Source organism: Trichechus manatus, unplaced genomic scaffold (assembly GCF_000243295.1).
Source record: "Trichechus manatus latirostris isolate Lorelei unplaced genomic scaffold, TriManLat1.0 scaffold00001, whole genome shotgun sequence".
Lineage (NCBI taxonomy): Eukaryota > Metazoa > Chordata > Mammalia > Sirenia > Trichechidae > Trichechus > Trichechus manatus.
In genome coordinates this window covers 19,310,784-19,325,301 of record NW_004443937.1, presented here as the reverse complement: position 1 = coordinate 19,325,301, position 14,518 = coordinate 19,310,784, and the positions used below count along the sequence as shown (strand labels likewise).

The 14,518-nt window shown below is 45.0% G+C and overlaps 1 non-coding gene across 1 annotated transcript; it reads right to left on the bottom strand.

The window, feature by feature from the left end:
- Positions 1–1,112: 1,112 nt before the first annotated feature.
- On the bottom strand, positions 1,113–1,214 carry LOC111819792 (U6 spliceosomal RNA). The gene has a single exon (XR_002823372.1). It is a non-coding gene; the product is annotated as a U6 spliceosomal RNA (small nuclear RNA).
- Between the last annotated feature and the right edge of the window lie 13,304 nt (positions 1,215–14,518).

Below are 14,518 nucleotides of genomic sequence, written 5' to 3'. Positions count from 1 at the left end.
GATGCCCTTTATTTCTTTTTCTAGCCTAATTGCTCTGGCTAGGACCTCCAGCACAATGTTGAATAAGAGTGGTGATAAAGGGCATCCTTGTCTGGTTCCCATTCTCAAGGGGAATGCTTTCTAACTCTCCATTTAGGATGATGTTGGCTGCATGCTTTGTATAAATGCCCTTAATAATGTTGAGGAATTTCCCTTCTATTCCTATTTTGCTGAGAGTTTTTGTCATGAATGGGTGTTGGACTTTGTCAAATGCTTTTACTGCATCGATTGATAAGATCATGTGGTTCTTTACTTTTGTTTTATTTACGTGATGGATTACTTTGATTGTTTTTCTAATGCTGAACCATCCCTGCATACCTAGCATAAATCCCACTTGATTATGTGAATTTTTTTTTTTTTTATATGTTGCTGGATTCTTTTGGCTATAATTTTGTTGAGGATTTTTGTGTCAATTTTTATGAGGGATATTGGTCTGTAATTTTCTTTTTTTGTGGTGTCTTTACCTGGTTTTGGTATCAGGGTTATGCTGGCTTTGTAGAATGAGTTTAGGAGTATTCCATCCTTTTCTATGCTCTGAAATACCTTTAGAAGTAGTGGTGTTAACTTTTCTCTGAAAGTTTGGTAGAATTCTCCAGTGGAACTGTCCAGGCCAGGGCTGTTTTTTGTTGGGAGTTTTTTAATCGCCTTTTCAATCTCTTCTTTTGTTATAGGTTTATTTAGTTGTTCTACCACTGTTTGTGTTAGTTTAGGTAGGTAGTGAGTTTCTAGAAATTTGTCTATTTCCTCTAGGTTTTCAAATTTGTTACAGTACAATTGAGAGTACAATTTTCCATAGTATTTTGTTATGATTGTTTTAATTTCAGTTGGGTCTGTTGTGATATCACCTATCTCATTTCTTATGTGGGTTATCTGCTTCCTCTCCTGTTTTTCTTTTGTCGGTTTGGCCAGTGGTTTATCAATTTTGTTGATCTTTTCAAAGAACCAGTTTGTGGTCTTATTAACTCTTTCATTTGTTTTTCTATTCTCTATTTCATTTAGTTCTGCTCTAATTCTTATTATTTCCTTTCTTCTGGCCCCCGAGGGCTTCTTTTGCTCCTCTCTTTCTACTTGTTAAAAATATGGAAGGCTTCACTAATTTGCGTGTCATCCTTGCACAGGGGCCTTGCTAATCTTCTCTGTATCATTCCAATTTTAGTATATTCTTATTATTAAAAAAATAAGGAGTAGATAATAGAGAAATAGAAGTGGTAAGATGCACAGCTCTCCTGGAACAAATCTCACTGAACCAATATGACAATTGTTGGGGTGCTGAAGGAAGAGTGTCTTCGGTGCCACTCACTGTGCACTGGACCTAAGCCAGGCCACCAGACATCCAATTATGAAAGAAAAAGACAGTATTAAAATAGGATATATCATCAAAGATTGTATTAACAATGGTGATGTGTGTTAGGGATTCTGTCGTATTTTCAGCTCCTCAGAATGGGTTCCTCCCAACTCCTGCACACAATGTAAAAGTCTATGGGGCAATTCGCCCACATTTGACTTTCAAACACACTTCAGGAGGGCATTATGAATAGAAGTGGAAATTGTTTCACTTGGCCTCGGCTGAATTCTGCTTCTGAAAGTTTCAAGCTGCAGTCCTTGAGGAGGAATCCAAGGTTTATGCATATCTTGATTTCTATTGGCCTTGCTCCCCAAACACTTGCATACTCTGCCTCCCTCAAACTTAAACACACACGTATGCCCAGAGTTCTGAATCAGGGGCTTTAATCCATTTAGGTTGTTGACAGTTCCTCCCAGCCACACTCTCAGTGCTGTCCCATCCTGGCTCTGGGGCCACACACGGGGTGCAGGGCAGCGAGGCCCATTGGAGGCTACCAGGTGAAAACACTGCATGAGGGTTATAAACTAAAACCTAACAGTACCGCACCAGCAGCATCCCGCAAGCAGGCAGGTCAAAGGAGCAGTAAGGAGGGAGGGCGCTGTGCAAGGAAAGCCCGGCCTATGGGAAGGAAGCAGTGGGCTCAGATGCAAAGCATTGTTGCTTGATGGTAAGGCAGGCATCATGTTGTCATGCTTTCAAATTTTTCCAAAGAAGGCAGAAATATGGATTTGTATATGAAATCAAATGATTTAAAAACGTTGGCAATAAATTCAAAAGTTTTAAAAATGTAGCAAGGCCAAACAAAACCTGTGAGCTGGAAGTTTGCTGAGCCTGGGGAAAGGGTCTGGAGTCTGTCCCGGTGGCACCTGAACGAAGAAATGAGTGAAAGAGTGAAAGGCTTAGCAAGAGGCCCTGGGAGGCTTTGTTTGCGAGTCTTGCCTGGGAGCACACGGGTGTCCAGAGAGGAACTAGAGCTGCATCAGTATGAAGATGGCCTCGGTGGAGGGGAGGCTTGACCCTGTTTGGGTCAGACTTAGGGGCCCCCGCTGGCAGTCCAGTTCTCCAACCAGCTGCTTCCACTCTTATGCCTTCCCACTGGGCTGCAGAGCAAACACAAAAGCACACACACACAAGCACCTGAGTTACCACAGGCCCCAAAGAAAGGGAGAGATCCCAATACCCCCTGTCGCTCCCTCTGTGCAGCTCTTTTCAATCAATCCCATCTCCAGATTCAACCAGAGGCCTGAGAAGCAGCCTACCGAGCAGAGGAGGGGGCTGAGCTCCCACCCAACTCCAACCCAGGGAACCAGGGAAGTGGCTTCCCACACTCAGGACTTCAGGGCCCTCTGGAGGTCTCCTGTCCATTAATGAAATGAAGCTGCTCACCAAGGCTCCTCCCTCCAAGGCCAGACACCTGGGAAGTGTGAGCCTGTATAGCTGTGTTTAGGGGTGTGTATGCACCCTGATGTATATGTGCACCCCACTGTGTGTGTATACCCTGGTGTATGGGTGCACCCCAGCGTGTGGGGGCACCCTGGTTTATGGGCACCCCAGTGTGTGTGGCCACTGCACTATGTGTGGCCACCTCACTGTGTGTGGGCACCCTGGTGTATATGGGCACCCCAGTGTCTGTGTACACCCCAATATACATGCACACCTCCCTGTGTGTGCGCCCTGGTGTGTGTGTCTGTGCGTGCCTCCTCTGGGCTGAGGTGTGTGCCTGTTACGGTGGTGTGGGAGTGTGGGCATGCCCTGGTGTGTGTGTGCTCTCCCCAATTCTTTGGCCTCACTCCCCAGGGCTGGGGGCTCGACTATCAAAATCTCCAACTACAGACCAGAGACTGTGCATCTCTCAGGGTGTCTCTGACTGGCAGCCAGGGGCTAACTCTGAAACTACACATTTGTCCCACCACAGAAGGTGCCATGGTGGCCACGGCCACCCTGGGAACGGCTGATAATGGACTAAGCCCATGCTTTGGGGGAGGCCGGCCTGCATTCCAGCCAGAATCCGAGCGTTCCATTCATAGTGTTCCCGAAGGCAGGGGAGGAGGAACAAAGCCGGGAGTTAGAGACTGAGAGGGAGAAGAAAGAAATGTGCCTCGCGCTCCAGTCTGTGTGTTGTCCCAGTACAGGCAGCAACAGCTGAGGCGAGGCGCACGTGAGCGGCATACCGAGGGTCCCGGGGTGGGAACTTCCCAGGGGACGCGGCCGGGTTGCTGCCCTCCTTTCAGGTGGTCCTGGTGGCTGTGGCTGGGAAAAGGCTCCATGGCCTGACAGGCCCAGAAAGGGGGTGAGGGCCAGAGGGGGAGCTGTCTACTCCCAACCTCCCACTTCCTTCTGGAGCCCAAGTTAGTCACCCTCAAGCCACAAAGTCTCTCTGACCCTTTTTCATAGTCACCCATGGGCAGTTGGTCACCAAATTCTATGGATGCTTCCTCCAAAAAGTCTCTCCCATTGGCCTATCCACCTCCCACCCATCTCTCAGACATCCCCTTCCCCCCCACCCTGGCTGGGAGCTGATGGCCTTACCTCTCTCAGCCGGTGTCTCCTGCCCTCCAGAAACAGCACCATGGTCCTGGTGCTTCAAACTCTCACTTCCTACTTCCCTGCCACCAGCAGGCTCAGATCCAGCTCCAAAGGCCCTGGGCAGGACCTGGCTTACCCCCCCCCCCCACAGCCTCAGCCTCCAGGCCACTGGCTTCCTCAGCTCCCCTACAAGGCAGATATTATCAGTCCCATTTTACACATGGGGAAACTCAGGCTCAGAGAGGTAAAGTAACTTATGCCATCCATTCTCTTTGCCCGGTACCTCCTTCTCTGTTTGGACCCCACCCACTCGCGATGTACTTTTGCTTGCATGACACTCACGTCTCCCTTACCTGAGCTCCACACTCCCCAAAGGCCCTCGGTGCCCACCCCCAGCCTGCGTGTGTTGTCCCATTAGCTCTTGGGGGGCACTGGTTCCCCAGCTGAGCTGACTTTCCCACTGATAGGGCCCGTCCATGTTCCACGTTGTGCTCAGGTCGGTGGGCAGACTGGACCCTAGAAGTAAGTGCTGGGGTTTGGTCTGGCTGTGATGCTCTGACATATGGAACGCTGGACACCATGGCCACGGAACAAAAGAGAAGGGCAGAGCCCCCGGTGGGAAGGGGCGGGTGGGATGGTGAAGCCAGTCTGGTTGAGGGGAACAATAACATGGTTGGGGTAAGTGGGCCGAGATGCTACCAGGACAGCTGCAGTCATGCCCAAGCTGAGCAGGACGATGTGGAGAAGGAGACCCAGTTCTGAGCCAGGGGTTGGGCCAGAGAGGGTGCAGGCTTCCTGAGCACAGCCAGGAGGGTGGGGCTAGCAAGCAACGGGGCAGAGGGCGCAGCATGAAGAAGGGCCATGGGGGCAGGGGAGGCGGAGCACAGCTGGGGTCTGAGGGTCACCCAGCAGGCAGATGCTTGGTCATCGAGTAATAGGCCCAATACCAGGTAAGGGCCTCCCCAGGGTAGCAAGTACTTGGAAAGAATTAAAAGTCATCCCAGAGGACTCTGGTCTTCTAACTGTTCCTAAATTCAGTCACTAGCTGTGTGACCTTGGGCAAGCCACTCGATTTCTCTAAGTCTAGATGTGCAACTGCAGTCCGGTGTCTGCATCCCAGGTTTTCCCAGCAGGATGTATGAGACTGTGAGGAAGCGCTTAGGGCCTCATCAGTAAAGCCCCTCAGCGCCTTCTCATCACCATCTTCCTCCTTCTCCTCTTTATCATGATCAGTTCATCTGAACTCATCCTTCCAGCCAGCGCACAAACTAAGTTCCTGATTTATGCTCACAAAGGTCCCATTCTCAGCAGTTTACAGCAGCGGTCTCAAAGTGTGGTCCAGAGACCCCTGGGGCATCAAGACCCTGTCATGGGGTCTTCAGTAGTTCAGGAGGTCTTTCCATGCTAATGCTAAGATGCACTTTCCCTTTTTCATCCTCTTTCTCTCACGATGCACAGTGGAGTTTTCTAGACATGACATGGGACGTGTGCTTGTGTGTTTCTGCATTTTAAAAACCTCAGTTCTAAGTTTGACTATGGTAAATATTGATCAATGTAATTCATATTTTTTAAAAAGCTTGTTGAGGTCCTCAATAATTTTTAAGAGTGTAAAAGGGCCCTAAGGCCAAAATGTTTGAGAACTGCTGGTGTAAACTGGGTTCAAATGAATGAATGTCTATGAGGTCTGGAGCAAATCCTTTCACACACGTGAAGCCTCAGTTGCTGTTCCTAAAATAGGGACATGACCCCTCCTCCCAGTATGGATGTGGGTAACCAGGGAGATGATGCAAACAAGACCTGCAGCAATGCGTGAGCCAGTGAGAGGACTCGAGCTCTCCAGCTTCCTGCCGCCCTGGCTGGCTCTCAGGCCTGGTGCCCAATGAGCTTCAGAGGGACTCTTAGCAGCTATTCAAGCCCAGCAAACAAGAACAACCAAGCCCCTGCCCTGCTGCATTCATCCAGCCTGGCACCTTCCCCAGGCGGGCGCCCTGCCAGCTCCCTGAGTATGCGTTTTCCTGCATGTTCAAGGTGTGAGAAAAGTAGCACATTTGTTGTTGATCTTGTTGGGAAAGGCCTGGTTTTAAGAAGCACTGTGTTTTTAACTTATTGCGAAGTAAATTCTGTAATTCCTGACCAAAATACCAACTGACGTAAAAGAAGCTCCTTCACAGGAAAATATTTTGTTTGGAGATTGATCCCTAAATGCTCGTGGAGGACAGAATGCCTCTTCCCCAGGCCGGAGAGCCATGAAGACCACGTCAGGGGGGGTCAGCCATGCTCCCAGACAGCCAGGCAATTCTTGGAGCCTAGTGCCCCCTCAAGGGACAGAGATTCAGCCTGTATTCCCTGGGCTTTTGCCTGAATAGGCTACAGAACTAAAACATCCAGAGAAAGCCACAGGGGGAGAAAAGCTATCCGAACTGAAAAGAGAATTCAGTTAGCTGGCCAGTTACAAAATAAATACACAAAACCTAGTGGCTTGCCAAAATTCCCAAAATAGCTGTAACAAAATATATAGGAAAAAAAGATCTCATTCACAATTCAGTGAAAAATTATGAATACCCAGGAATAAACTGACCAGGGAAATACGTGGTACTAAAGGAAGAAAACGTCAAATCTTACCTTAGAAATGTAAATTATTTAGTAAACGGAGAGGCATAGCATATCTCTAGACATGAAGACATAATATTGAAAAAACGTCAGTTTTCTAACAACATACGTTTGAAAAGAAAACCAAGCGGGTGGGAGAATTGGGTTTACACGGTTGTTATTGTCAAGCGCTGTTGAGTCTGTTCTGACTCATAGCGACCCTATGTACAATAGAACGTTAACACTGCCTGGTCCTGTGCCACCCTCACAATGTTGCTATGTTTCAACCCATTGTTGCAGCCACTGTGTCAATCCGTCTCATTGAGGGTCTTCCTCTTTTAATGACCCTCTACTTTACTGAGCATGATGTCCTTCTCTAGGGTCTGGACCCTCCTGATAATGTGTCCAAAGTACATGAAGCAAAGTCTTGCCATCCTCACTTCTAAGGAGCTGTACTTCTCCCAAGACAGATTTGTTCATTCCTCTGGCAGTCTGTGGTATTTACAATATTCTTCACCAACATCATAATTGAAAGGCATCAATTCTTCTTCCGTCTTCCTTATTCACGGTTCAGCTTTCACATGCATAGGAGGCAATTGAAAATACCATGGCTTAGGTCAGGTGCACCTTAGTCCTCAAAGTGACATCTTTGCTTTTAACACTTTAAAGAGATCTTTCACAGCAGGTTTGCCCAATGCAATGTGTCATTTGATATCTTGACTGTTGCTTCCATGGGCTTTGATTGTGGATCCAAGTAAAATGAAATCCCTGACAACTTCAGTATTTTCTCCTTTTATCATGATGTGGCTTACTGATCTAGTTGTGAGGACTTTTGTTTTCTTTACATAGAGATGTAATCCATACTTAAGGCTGCAGCCTTTGATCTTCGTCTGCAAGTGCTTCAAGTCCTCTTCACTTTCAACAAGCAAGGTTGTGTCATCTGCATATCGCAGGTTGTTAATGAGTCTTCCACCAATCCTGATGCCACATTCTTCTTCATATAGTCCAGCTTCTCAGATTATTTGCTCAGCATACAGACTGAATAAGTATGGTGAAAGGATACAGTTCTGATGTACATCTTTCCTGATTTTAAACCATGCAGTGGATATTTGTTCTGTTCGAATAACTGCCTCTTGGTCTACGCATTTGCATTATCAGTTATTAAAATAAGACCTTTTAAACTTTGAATTCCTGATGGAAGAATGGAATGGAACAGAATGGAAAAGGTACGTGTCAACCTGAAGTTATATAAACATTTAATATGTGAAAAGATGATATTTCAAATCAGTGAGTAAAGCACACAACATGTTTTTTTAAATAATCAGTTTGGGCAAAAGGCTAACCCCTTGAAATTAAATAAAGTTAGATTAGATTTCTATTTCCTGTTCTAGATGGATTAAAGATTTAAATGTAAAATGAAACTAGAAAAACAATAGACTATTTGAGTGAAATATTTATATAATCTTGGGGGTAAGGGAGAATTTAACCATGAAACCAAAGATTGAACAGGTGGATGGATTTGACCAAAGAAAAATGTAAAACTTCACTGTGTCAATAAATACAAACAGATCTTCTCATTTAAAATGGACTATGTCTAGTAGCTTCCACTACAGCCCTCTCAACCTCCCACTAACACAGGAAAAGATAAAACTCACCACTTTCACCCAGGGAGTGCATATTCTGCTAGGGGCTGTGGAAAACAAAAAACAAAAACACAGACATCTAGTGTGAGAAACAAACATACAAAAAGATTGCCCATTAAAAACCAGGATTGAAGCATAATTTAACAAGTTTTTGAGATGCTGCTAATAAGGAAGGCGGAAATGGACTCAGAGATGTCTATCCAAGCTGCAACTTCAGAAGTTTTCTGAAATCTTCATCTGGTCCCGCAGTAGATCATTTTCAGAGGCATCATCTTCCTCTGTACTTTTTGTGCTCTTCAGTAATTTTTTTTTATAGTCTCCATGCTATTTTTCTTTGCCTCTACTCATCTTTGAAAGGTTGAGTGTTCATAGTCTGTCATTTAAATAATAGTAAATATATGATTTCAAATAGTGCTACGAAGAAAATTCCTAATTTTAGGTAGTCCATGAATAAGGATTTTAAATTTCCGTTGTTTTATATTTATTCTGAGATCTATTAGAAAAGCACTAGATTTCCATTTATGGTAGAGATATATTTCCTTTTAAATAAATATATTCAAGTAAGAAATTCATTTGAAGAACAAGGTTAACAAGATAATAATACAGGTGAGACAAGAATATACGGCAAAAATTGTGACCGTGGTAAGGGAAATCACTGAAACTGGGAGCTGCTGCTGTAAGCAAAAGGCAGCCAAGGCAGACCTTTGCTCCAAACCAGATTTTAGAATGACTAGTCAGCAACACTGAGATTAAGGGAGGCCTGTGAAGAGGTCTAGGCAAAATGGTAAAGTTTGAGCTGGGGCAAGGGTTAAAAGGAGTCAGTCTGGCAGGACTGAGGGTAATCAACGGAGTGAAAGAGGAGAATAAAAATAAGATCATCTTAGCTATGGCAAGACCTTTAGGGAAGGGGTGTCTCGTCCAGGGGCAGCTGTTAGGGGCCCAGGATCTGATGTCCAACTTCCTGGATTCGGATCCCAGCTTAGTCTTCCTAGGCAACATCCAGGGTGTCTCTGTGCCTTGATTTTTCAGTGTATACAATGGGATGATGATAGTGCCCACCTCACGGAGCTGTGGACCATGCCTCAACTTCTTTATCTATAAAGTAGGCTGAATGAGCACTAAGTGAACCAGTAATGTGAAGTGCACAGAAGGGTAAGGCACTTATTAGATAGCACTTCCATGCTCTCCATGGGCTCCCACACTGATGTTACGTGGTCGCAGCCCATCCTCCCACGTGAGTACAGGGTGCGTAAAGCCTGTGTGGGTTGTTCTCCACTGGCCCATCACCACTGCTCCCCCACCCACTCTTGGCCCTCTCTGTCCTGCCTGGTGTCCCAGGCGGCTCACCTCTGTGGGCACCCTTGCCCTCTGGCCTCCTGTTGGATTCAGCCAGTGGGAGCATTGACTTGGAGAGCAAGAGGCAGACAAGTCAGGGTATCAATTACCACCCCCATCCCTCCTCCCTCCCCCTGCAGGCAGATTCTGGCAGTGGCTCCCTCACCCTGGCTTCCAATAAAGACACTCTCTCCTGTCCCTCCAGGCCTAGAAGTGATAAGGCTCACATCCCTCTAGCCTGGGGGCTTCACCACCCCTTATTCCTTTAATGCTGCCCACATTCTGTTAACAGTCCCCTCCTTAAACTCTCTTCTGTTGCCATTTTGAGGGACCCTGTTTCCTGCTGGGTCTTTGACCCAAGTGCCAGGTTGTCTGCATCTCCACAAAGCATCCCCAGGACTTCCTGCTTACCAGTCTGCTGTGCTCTCCCCTTGAACCTTCTCTGGTTACCAACCCCCATTCAGCTTCATGTAGGGTTTACATTAACTTTACTCAAGGAATTTGGTCTTCTTCTTTGGCTCCCAAGAGATAATCTCTAAAGCCTTCAAATTTCCCCAGTAATCTGAAGTGTCTTTGATGAGGGCTCAAGACCTCACAGGTTATGCCAATTAATTGACTCCTGGGTGGGGGCTGGCCAGGCCAGAAAGACCCATGGGATGACATCAACCTCATGATCCACTTATGATATTGACTAACCTGAGGGGAGAGGGGCTGGAATTTGAATTTCATAAATGCTGTGGACACAGAGGCTCCATGGTTGGTGAAAGACATTGATGAGTGGAGCAGTGTAACATGTTCCTTTTTGGGACATGGGTGCTCTGCACTGGGAATGCTCCCAGACTTCACTTTATGTATCTCTTCATTTGTAACCTTTTTGCTTTAATAAAACTGTAATAATAAGTACAGTATTTTCCTGAGTTCTGTGAATCATCCTAGCAAATTATCAAACCCAAGGGAGTAGTGGGAACCAGCAGAGGGGAACAAGGGATTCCTGAGCTTACAGCTGGTATTCTGAGGGGGCAGTGGGAACCTCAGAATTTGTAGCCAGTAAGCCAGAAGTGAAGGGGACCCTGGGGATTCTAGAGTTTACAAGTGGCATCTGAAGTCTTAGACAGACTAGGCAGTCTGGAGGACTGTCTCTTTAACTTGTGAGCTCTAGCCTAGCTCCAGGTGGTTAGGGTCAGAGGAAAAGTGTCGCATGTGCAGCTGGTGTAAGAACAGAAGTGTAACAGAGGAGAACAGAGCTGATAATAAACTGATCTGGATTGATGAACACAATTTGGTGTCAGAGAAGTGAAACATGGGATTTTGATTTTCCTAACACTGCAGAAGCTCACCTCAGACCCCTGGACCAAGCCTGTTCACCTTACCTGCCCTCTCCCATAGGCACAACTCCATGTTCATCCCCTGGTCTCCTCCACCGAGATTCTCCCAGCCCCAGAGTCCAGGACGAGCTCCCTGCTTCTCCTCCTGCCCACCCCATGAGGGGAGGGGGGACAAAATGCAAATGGGTTGTTCAGAATTTTGTCCATGATTAAGCCAGAATCTGATCCACCATGGGGTGAAATCAGATCATAAACAGTTTTGAGTGTTGTGTTAACCCTGGAAGTGAAGGGAAGCCCAAAAGTGTTTGAGCAAGAAAGGGGCAAGATGACACTCAAGGGAGGAACCTGGTCACAGATAAAGTCTTCAAAAAAGACTCATAACCTTGTCAACCACCTTCTGTTCCCAGCAGCCTCTGCCTACTCCTTTCCTTCCTTCCTCCTCCCCTGTCTCCTTCCCTCTCTTTGGCTCTCTCTCTCTCTCTTTCTTTTTTATTTCCTGAGGGGGTGAGTGTGTTTTCTGTTTTAAGATAAATACAGTTCAATGTTAGCATTGGTAGCAAACCTTAGCAACTCATGACGATCTCCCCCACCAAGATATTTCAGTGGTAACATTCATGAAACACAGCAAGTTGAACAGTGCTGAAAATTAGTTTTGCTCAGCGGCCCATCAGAAACCTTCCCTACATGGGGCAATAGCCAGTTACTTCTCTAGGGGCCTTGTTCTGCCTGTGCCACGTTCCTTTGCCAACCCTGTTTGTCAGCACTGCTTCTGAGACTGCAATTCCCAGCCAGTTAAGGAGCCACAAGAAGAGCCATCTAAGAAGTGACAAGTGGTATCTTGGAGAAGCCCAGGACAGCCAGGAGCACTAGCTCTGGGTTGTAGTTTCTCTTCTGGCCAGGAAAACCTAGGGATGGCTACAAACTGCAAGATAAATTCACTCCCTTACAGACAGACAACCAGACCACAGGTTCTCCTGGGGCCTCACCCTTAGGAAAGCAGGAGCATTGAATTACAGTCTCTAGGCCACTGGCAAGCTGGCAAGCAATGGTTTCTTCAAGTAACCCTCCATCAGAAGCAGTAGGTGGAGGGGAACTGGGAGAAACCTCCACTGTTTACCAAGGAGCACCAAGCCTAGAGGGTGCTCTCCTAGCTTAAATGTTGAGTACACAGGAAACAATGGGGCCTCCGGGGAAATTCTAGATCAGGGAAGACAGAGACAGAATGCTCAACCATGGAAGAAACTGAGAAAGTTATCAAAGAACTCCACTCACAGAGGAAGAACATACTTTTGGAACCACTCAGTACAAAAACAAAACGCAAATTTCAAGAAGCATCAGCAAAGCGGTCTCAACAAAATCTGGAAAACTTGGGAATCCATGGAGCAAGATATTAATGATAATAAGACAATAAGCTGAGATCAGATAGGAGATGCTGGGGGGCAGACAGAAATAAGAAGTGACATAGATGGATTTTTAACTTTTTATTTGGAAACAATTTGAAAATTATAGAAAAATTGCAAGAATAGCAATAATACATAGAATACCTGTTTATCTTTAGCCCAAATTTACATATTGCTTACACTTTGCCCCATTTGCTTTATTATCTGCTCTCTGTCTATATATATATGTATATAACTATGTACATATATGTATATGTGTGTATATATGCATTATATATCCACCACTCGTCTGTCAGTTTGTCATACTGTTGTGCTTTGTATGTTACTGTGATACTGGAAGCTATGCCATGAGTATTTCAAATACCAGCAGGGTAGATATCCTAGGCATTAGTTAGCTGAAATAGACTGATATTGGCCATTTTGAATCAGACCATCATACAGTCTACCATGCCGGGAATAACAAATTGAAGAGGAATGGCACCGCATTCATCGTCAAAAAGAATATTGCCCAGTGGTTAAGAGATCAGCTGCTAACCAAAAGGTTGGCAGTTGGAATCCACCAGCTTCTCCTTGGAAACTCTGTGGGGCAGTTCTACTCTGTCTTATGGGGTCACTATGAGTCAAAATCTACTTGACAGCAATGGATTTGGTTTAGTTTTTGGTATCCTAAAGAACAATGCTGTCAGTGAGATGATAATATCCTTACGCCTACAAAGAACACCAGTAAATACGACTACTATTCAAATTTATGCACCAACCACTAATACCAAAATGAAGAAATAAAAGATTTTTACCATCTTCTCCAGTCTGAAACTGATCACACAATCAAGATGCATTGATAATTACTGGTGATTGGAATGCAAAAGACAGAAATGAAGAAGGATCAGTAGTTGGAAAATATAGCCTTGGTGATAGAAACGACTCTGGAGATCACATGGTAGAATTTTACAAGACCAACAACCTATTCACTGTACATACATTTTTTTCAACAATGTAAACAGCAGCTATACATGTGGACCTCACCAGAAGGGATACACAGGAATAAAATTGACTACATCTGTGGAAAGAGACAATAGAGAAGCTCAGTATCATCAGTTAGAACAAGGTCAGGGGCCAACTGTGGAACAGACCATCAATTGCTCATATGCAAGTTCAAGTTAAAGCTGAAGAAAATTAAAACAAGTCCACAAGAGCCAAAATACAAACTTATGTATATCCCACCTGAATTTAGAGATGATTTCAAGAATGGATTTGACAAACTGAACACTAATGACCGAAGACCAGATGAGTTGCGGGATGATATCAAGGACAATATGCATAAAGGAAGCAAAAGGTCGTTAAAAAGACAGGAAAGAAAGCAAAGACCAAAATGGATGTCAGAAGAGACTCTGAAACTTTCTATTGAATGTATAGTAGCCAAAATGAATGCAAGAAATGATGAAGTAAAAGAGTTGAACAGAAGATTTCAAAGGGCCACTCAAGAAGACAAAGTAAAGTATTATAGTGAAATGTGCAAAGGCCTGGAGTTAGAAAACCAAAAGCAAAGAACACACTCAGCTTTCTCAAGCTGAAAGAACCAAAGAAAAAATTCAAGCCTTGAGTTGCAATACTGAAAGATTCTATGGGCAAAATACTGAATAACACAGAAAGCATAAAAAAAAAAAAAAAAGATAGAAGGAATACACAGAGTCACTGTACCAAAAAGAACTGGTTGACGTTCAACCATATCAGGAGGTAGCGTATGATCAAGAACTGATGGCATGGCAACAGACGAATGGATAAACAAATTGTGGTATATCCACACAATGTAATACTATGCAAAGATAAAGAGCAACAATGAAGCCGTGAAACATCGTATAACATGGAGGAAGCTGGAACTTACGCTGAGTGAATTTAGTCAGTCACAGAAGGACAAGTACTGTATTAGACCACTATTATAAGAACTCAAGAAAAGTTTTAAACACAGAAGAAAACATTCTTTGATGGTTATGAGGGTAGGGAGGGAGAGTGAGGGCTATTTACTAACTAGATAGTAGATACGAATCATCTTAGGTGAAGGGAAGGACAGCACACACTACAGAGGAAGTCAGCACAACTGTACTAAACCAAAGCTAAGCAGTTTCCTGAATACAATCAAATACTTTGAGAGACAGAGTAGCAGGAGTAGGGGTCTGGGGACCATGCTTTCAGGGAACATCTAGGTCAATTGGCGTAACAAAGCTTATTAAGAAAATGTTCTGCATCCTACTTTGGTGAGTGGCATCTGGGGTCTTAAAAGCTTGCAAGCGTCCATCTAAGATGCATCAATTGGTCCCA